Genomic DNA, 7,503 nt, shown 5'->3' with positions numbered 1-7,503 from the left:
TCTTCTAGAAGCATCGGCGAGGCGAGGGGTGGACGATGGCCGCGGTGGTGGTCGTCGGCGCTCTCGGGTGCTCGTGGTCGATCGCGGGAGAGAGAGAACAGAGGAGGAGGAGGGGGTCCAGAGCGAGAGGGGGGTCAGGGGGGTGTCGTGGCACACGAAGCGGCGCCGGGGAGGCAGCAGGCAGGCAGGAGGTGGCGCTGCGTGTGCATGCGCGCCGTGGGCACACGCCCCTGTCCTACTGTCCCGAGGAGGAAGACGACATGGAGGGCGCTGGTGGGCTGGGCTGGCCGGTTACAGCGCTGGGCTAAGGTAAGTGGCCAGGTACTATCTCTCTCTCTCTCTCTCTCTTTAGTTTTTGTCGTGGAATTGTTACGGCAGATGTCCTAGTGTGAGGACTTAGTCACGAGGCCAGCGCATCTTTATGGTAGCTTGAGAGGGGTTGATCGGGATGAGAGACGCATGGCGGATCAATGCATAAGACAAGGATTTAGACAGCTTCGGGCCCCGGGAAACATCATCCGGTAACAACCCTACATGCTATTTGAGGCTAGATCTCATTATCATCACGAGGGAGCCGCCGTAAACCGGCTCTCCTCTAGTTGTGTCTAGCCCTAGAGATTGTTTCTTGCTTGTCCCCCTTTGAGGAGCCCTGCCCCTCCTTATATATGTTGAAGGGGCGGGTTACATGTGGAGTCCAACTCGGACTTTAACTTAAACTATTTTGACTTCCCTTCCTGGGCTTCTTAACGTATGCCGGTTTAACATTGTCTGCCGATTTAACATTGTCTGCCGGTTTAACATTGTCTGCCTTGACTCTCTGTCTTAACTCTCTGCCGGTTTACCATCCGCCGGTTTACAACTCCAGCTGGGTCATACCACGGGGTATATCCCCGACATTAGCCCCCAGTTTAATTTGGATTTATCCATGTTAAACTGATCTTGATTATCCTTAAGTCCTTGTCACTTCCTTTTTCTATAAAATCCGAGTCAATAGACCAGCTTCATAATCAATTTGCTGACATCGGTTTGTCATAGAGAAATATTGCGAAGAATAACTCCTTTGACTTCAGCTCCCAATGCTTAACAAAAATATTGGCCTTTGAAATACTCATTTGATCTTCAGCCAGTTTAAGAATGTAGAACTTGCCGGTTTGAGAATGTAGAACTGTGCCGGTTTAAGACTTGAACTTGCCAGTTTATCATTGCCGGTTTACAAATATTGATGGCACCAGGTCATAATTGTAGTTAACATGAAGCTTGAAAATATACCTCTTATATGCCTATCACTTGTAGCCCCCAAGTCTTAAAAAGGTAGCATAACAACAGCTTAAGACTTGCTTCAATATGAATATCACAATCTTGAAGAAATCCAGGTTGTTCATCAATCACTAGTCAGAATTGAGTATTCTACATATGTAGCCCCCAAGTGCCGGGTTGTCATGCTTGCAGCAACCTAGGACTTGAAATTTCCTTATTCTCATAAAAACTTCAACCAGTGTAGCCCCCAAGGGCTGGGTCATTATGCAATAATGAGCAGGGACTTTGTAAATATAATCTTGTAAACTTTGATCATCAACGTGTAGCCCCCAAGGGTTGGCTCAGTAAGATAATATTGAGCTGGGACTTTGATATAATCTTCAATGAAAATAACATCATATGATGTAACCCCCATCATGGGGCTTGAATTCACGTCCACAAGGTTAAGAGCCTTGTGCTTTACCAACTGAGCAGTGGACCCTTCAATGTAATGGATAAAAAGCTTTGTATCTTAAATTGTTGACAGAGGCAATTGGTAGCCCCCAAGGGCCGGCTCATTACCATGTGATGAGTCGGGTCTTCAATAAGGTGAGCAAAAAAATGACTTTGCATTAGCCCCCAAGTGTCATGGTGCATTCTTGCAACGACATGAGACTTGTGTATTTAATGTAATTTCAACTGAAATAATGTAGCCCCCAAGTGCCGGGTCGTAAGCCTGCAGCAACTCGGGACTATTCCTTCAATTGTAGAATAAATCATATCTATTGATAATATGATAGTCATTTGCGCTAAAGCGACTTTGAAAACCTTAATCATAATACTAGTTATTAATAACCATAATAAAAATCTAGCCATGTTGGCTATTTGAATAATATACCCAATGATTTATAAGCGCATAATTCCAATGGCGCAATCCAAATATATACTGGCGACTTATAGTCCAAAGCCAGGCCGAGTCAATAAACACCGGATTATAAGTGATTATGTACTGACAACTTGTAGTTGAAAGTCGAGCCGGGTTAACGAACACCGGGTTAATTTGATGACTGATAGTCATGCCGGGTCAATAGACACCGGTTCAATAAATTTATCAAAAGAGAAAAATCTTGACAAAGGCAAATAAAACCGTGTAGTCGAGGCTTTTCAAGGGCCGCCAGGCCCAAATTCGAGGCTTTTCTTGGGCTGCCAGGCCGCTGAGTTAAACCAATTGACAAAGCCTTTTAAGATGGGCCTCCAACTAACCAATCGTCGTTTTAACTTCGACAAGTTCAGGGTCTCAATGAGAGTAACTGTCAAACGTTCGGCGGGTCATGCCAGGATTACGTGGATAGGAGTGGCTTACTTGATGAAGGAAGGTTAACCCGGGGTTTTAGGTGAATACACCAGGCTTCCAAGCCCTGGGTCGATACCCAATTACAAGGGTCCTTTCAAGCTCTTTGTTACTTTACACAAAGAGCCCCCCAGTAACTTTGTGAGCTGTGCTCAATGGGTGCTTATGTTTGAGTTATGCATAGCAACAATACTCTCTTTGGCCCCTTGGGTGTGAAGCTCCCGAGCTTTGTTGTGGCGTGATAGCCGGATTAATGGACAGAACTTCCGCTTTGTCAGCTGAAGCCCCCATGTAATGAATAATATGATAAGCCAATAAGGCAGGATACCCATGTTTGAACCATACATCATGGCAACAGGTTCTCTTCGGCAACTTTTAACTTTTTGCAAGAGATAAATTCTTCTTGAACCGGGATTTTAAACCGGATACTGAGAGCTTCAAAGCTTTATGGGAGACACCTTTCCCTTGAACCGGATTTTAAACCGAAATCCTCATTTTCAGCCGGAAATTTTCTGACGGCCTTTAAACTCGAACTTGCGAGAAGTTAATTCCTTTTTGAACCGGAAATTCTTAAACCAGATTTGAGAGCTTCAAAGCTTTGTGGGAGACAGGTTTACCTTGAGCCGGATTTTACACCCGATAACCTTCTTTTTTAAGCTGGAAATTTTCTGATGGCCTTTAAATACTCGCCAATAAGGCAGTAGCCTCCGGGGCCGGGTGATTTTTCCCTCCAATGATCCGGAGTTCTTGAATCTGCTTTAAATTGGCAATCATTTACTGAGTCATGTCATCGTAGCCCCCGAGTCTCAAGGCGACTCGAGGAGTTGTCTTGAGATTCTCCATATTTGACCATGATATAAACCGGTATGAGTCAGTCAACAGCTCAGTGATATAACTTGTCCTGCATTGGAGAACTTGCAAGACAGAGTAATTGCTCTTTTAAAGAAAAGCAATATATAATATAAAAATATACTAGATGGATTTCACCTGATATGTTAAACCAGAAATTATCCACTGCAGAGTTGATGATCACCATGGTAAAGCTGAAATCAATCACAACCGAGTCGGCCTTGAAAGTCGACAGATGAGTCAGCCGAGGCATTGTAAGCCGGTGCGGGAGTCCGTTGAGTGAGGACGACCACCTGTGCCGATTGATGTTGGCACGCCTCCATCTCCATGGTATAATACCACTTTGTAATAAATAATTCTGCTGCATATAAAACACAGCAGGGCAAAGTAGTTTTGCTCGGATGAATTAATATGCACTTTTAAAAATAAATAGGAGAAATAGCACCTGGTATTTTTTGCCGGGTGAACGCGGACACCGTGCTAGAGCCGCAGATGCACTTGTTGCTCTGTCAGCCTTGTTTTGGACAGACAAGTAGTAGATGAAACAGATATCACCTGGTATACTGGCTGATCCATCACTTGACCAGTCTCGTCCTTCCTGGAAACTGTTCGCTTGATTGGCATGATATGTTTGGTTAACGATAACCCAAGCACTTGTCCGTAGTAGGAGCAGCCTTTCTCCCTTCTCCAGACGTTGCAGCCATGGCCCGTATGAGCCGGCTGGCTTAGATGGATTGTCATGGCCACGAATTAGGTAGTGGAACTAGCATATTTCCCTTGATGGATGGACTAGCAGTAGAATGGTTCAAGGACTATAGAAGTCATTGAAAGAACACATATAATATGTCGTCCATGTTGTAGAAAATTTTGGTTTGATCAAATGATGCATCCATTGCTTTGGCATTGGTTCTGCCATGTTGAACCAGAGCATGTATATACAGTGCCGCAACGATGGCGAATTGAAGCGGATCTGCGACAACAGAGGCGACGGTTCAGGCGAAGGGATGGCGTCAGCAGAAGCAAGTTGAGGTCTGACGGGGGGCTTCACGAGGCGACGAGGCCGGCGAAGAAAAGCCACACCGGCGGCTCTTTAATCAGACGCACGGCGGCGACTTAGCTCCAGCAGTGATATTAGGCGGCTCGAAGTGCAGAGACCGCTAAGACTCGGGGCAGCTCGGAGCATCCAGCGGCTCAGAAGTGAAGTAGAGACGGCTACTCAGCGCGGCGGCTCAAAGTGACCGTGGACTGCAGAAACTCGAAGCGGTCGTGGGCTGTGATTGCTTGAACCCATTAGCACTCCGGCTGAATCTATTTGTGTGTATTGACGAGCATATTGCTTTGCTTGTCTGACATATATGCTTAAGAGACGGGTATGCAGGCGCAGTAAACCGGCAGCGGGTCGGAGTCCATGGAAGAGCGGAGCAGACCCGGCGGTGGCCGGCACATACAGACCCAACAATAGCGGTGAACTAGCGGCGCGTCGTGGTGGCGATTGGAACAAGCCCAAGGCAAAAGTAAACCGCAGCGGCTGGAACAGAGCACCAGTGTATATGGCAAAGGCAATCCATGACGGCTGATCGGTGGAGGTAGGGCTCAGTCGGAGTGAGCCAGCAAAGAGCGGGTGAAGATCGACGACAGGCAACCAACCCGCTGCGGCACAGCCCGCGGAATGAGCGAGGCGGTTTGGAGTGGAATCAAGCTGAGAGGTGCTCGGAAGAGAGTTACTGTGGTTCGGGCAACTCGTCGCGTGATCGTGATAACACCTTGGAAACTGGCGACTTGGCAGGTCCGTGGGGGCGGGTCTCTTGCGGCTCGAGAGACCAACAGGCGGCTCAAGGCTCGGCGGCGACCGACTTGGAAAAACGGCGATTTGGGAGACCGGGTCACCGCACGGATGACAGTGGAGGTAGTGACCTGGAGCGATCCCGTGGTAGACGCGGCTTTGCAAGTGGCGGGTCGCATGGCTAGAGCGGCGACTCACATAAGGTGGAGGCGACTGGTGAGGCTGGTGACTTAGTGCAGCGGTGGAACGCGACACGGAGAGGCGCGAGTCCACAGAGGGAGTCTTATCTGAAGTATATACAGCTCGGATGGCGCGAGACTGCAGTGGTAATAATTGAGAGGCCATGGTGGCGACCTAAAGGCAAGGCAAGCAGGCCGGCTTGCAGGCGCATGATGGCAGGCCAAGCGCAGGGCTCTGGTGTGTCAAGGAGACCAGTAGCATTTTGAAGCACGGTGGCTCGGATAAGAGATGCCTCGGCAACATTGACGGCGACTCTTAAGGGGGCGAGCGCGATGGCTACTAAGCAGCGGCGAGACCCGAAGGCGACTCGGCAGCGGTGGGAGAATCAGGCCCGCGGCAGCGTGCGGCCCATTGCATGGATAAGACGGCGGTAGAGGCGCAAAGCGTCAGGCGGCTCAACAGGGCAAACTGATACGGGGAGTGGAGGAAACGCTCAGGTGCAGTGGGCTGGCTCATCACGCGCGGGAGTCACCGTGAAAGGACGTAGGCATTTGGCTCGAGGCACGGCAGCCTGGCGGGTCACCCGACGGCGAACGGCGGCTCGTAAGGACTCATCGGCGGGTTAACGGCAAGGCGAACCGGGCGGGTCGAGGTGCAGAGGGGCGGAGAATGTGGAGATGTGAAAATCTGAGGCCATGTTTGGTTCATAAATCATAGGACTTTTTTTAGTCCCAACTTATAAGTCTCAAGTCCCTAAAAAGTCCCTACCTGTTTGGTTCCTGGGACTTGTAAGTCTTTATAAGACCATATTACAACTATAAATCTCTATAAGTCCCTCCTTGAGAGTCTTATTTCATAAGTCCCAAATGCCCACTTTAAGTCTCTATAAGTCCCTCATGTTTGGTTTAGATGAGACTTATAGGGACTTTTTTAAGTCCCTAAACCAATAAGTCCCGGGAAACAAACACCCTCTGAGTCCCCATCCTTCTTTCTGTTGTAGCAGTTTATTTCCATTAGTCAGGTTTGACTAATCAATGGTTTGACCAATCAGGTTTCCTGCTTCAGGACGTAATCCCTTTCTGTATATACTCATATTTCCTTTTCTGTAATGATCGTCTCCTCGATCCGTATCTCCACAGAAATCATGGCTCTCTTTCTCTCGCTCGTACTGTAGTATTAACACACCATGCGATTGATCCTGATGTCAGATTGAGACTTGGGCACTACTGCATGCAGTTACGTTTGGATAGTCCTGCAACAATTGCCGCCGGCCGGCTGTCCAAGACCACATAAAATATTACTAGGAAACCCGCATTTTCCAGTGCGCCACGGCCGGCCGGCTCCAAATTTGATCCATTATACCTCAGAAACAATAGTAGTCGGACACGGCTACTGTAAGCCTCGAAACTTATAGCAGAAATTCTTGCAGGCCTTGAGAAGGCGGCTTGTGGCGGTTTACAAAATTGATCTGACGACTTGTGGTGGTGCACAAGATACACCCCTAATTTCTTTGATCTCAATCTTGTATCCCCTGGCTCCAAAGTTAATCATGTCCCAGATCACAAAACAATGAACTTGTCGGCTTTTCCTCATCCAACAAAATCGTGAGCTTCTCGAACCCTAGGAGAGATCCCTTCAAGAACTCATCACCACCGTGCGCGAGCCCCACGATGGGCGCCAACTATCGTGGAATTGTCACGGCAGATGTCCTAGTGTGAGGACTTAGTCACAAGGCCAGCGCATCTTTGTGGTAGCTTGAGAGGGGTTGATCGGGATGAGAGACATAGGGCGGATCAACGCATAAGACAAGGATTTAGACAGCTTCGGGCCCCGGGAAACATCATCCGGTAACAACCCTACATGCTGTTTGAGGCTAGATCTCATTATCATCACGAGGGAGTCGCCGTAAATCGGCTCTCCTCTAGTTGTGTCTAGCCCTAGAGATTGTTTCTTGCCTGTCCCCCTTTGAGGAGCCCTGCCCCTCCTTATATATGTTGAAGGGGCGGGTTACATGTGGAGTCCAACTCAGACTTTAACTTAAACTATTTTGACTTCCCTTCCTGGGCTTCTTAACGTCTGCCGGTTTAACATTGTCTGTCGGTTT

This window comes from Triticum urartu, chromosome 2 (assembly GCF_003073215.2).
Source record: "Triticum urartu cultivar G1812 chromosome 2, Tu2.1, whole genome shotgun sequence".
NCBI lineage: Eukaryota > Viridiplantae > Streptophyta > Magnoliopsida > Poales > Poaceae > Triticum > Triticum urartu.
The sequence above is the reverse complement of the archived record's forward strand: the minus strand, read 5'-3'. Positions refer to the sequence as shown.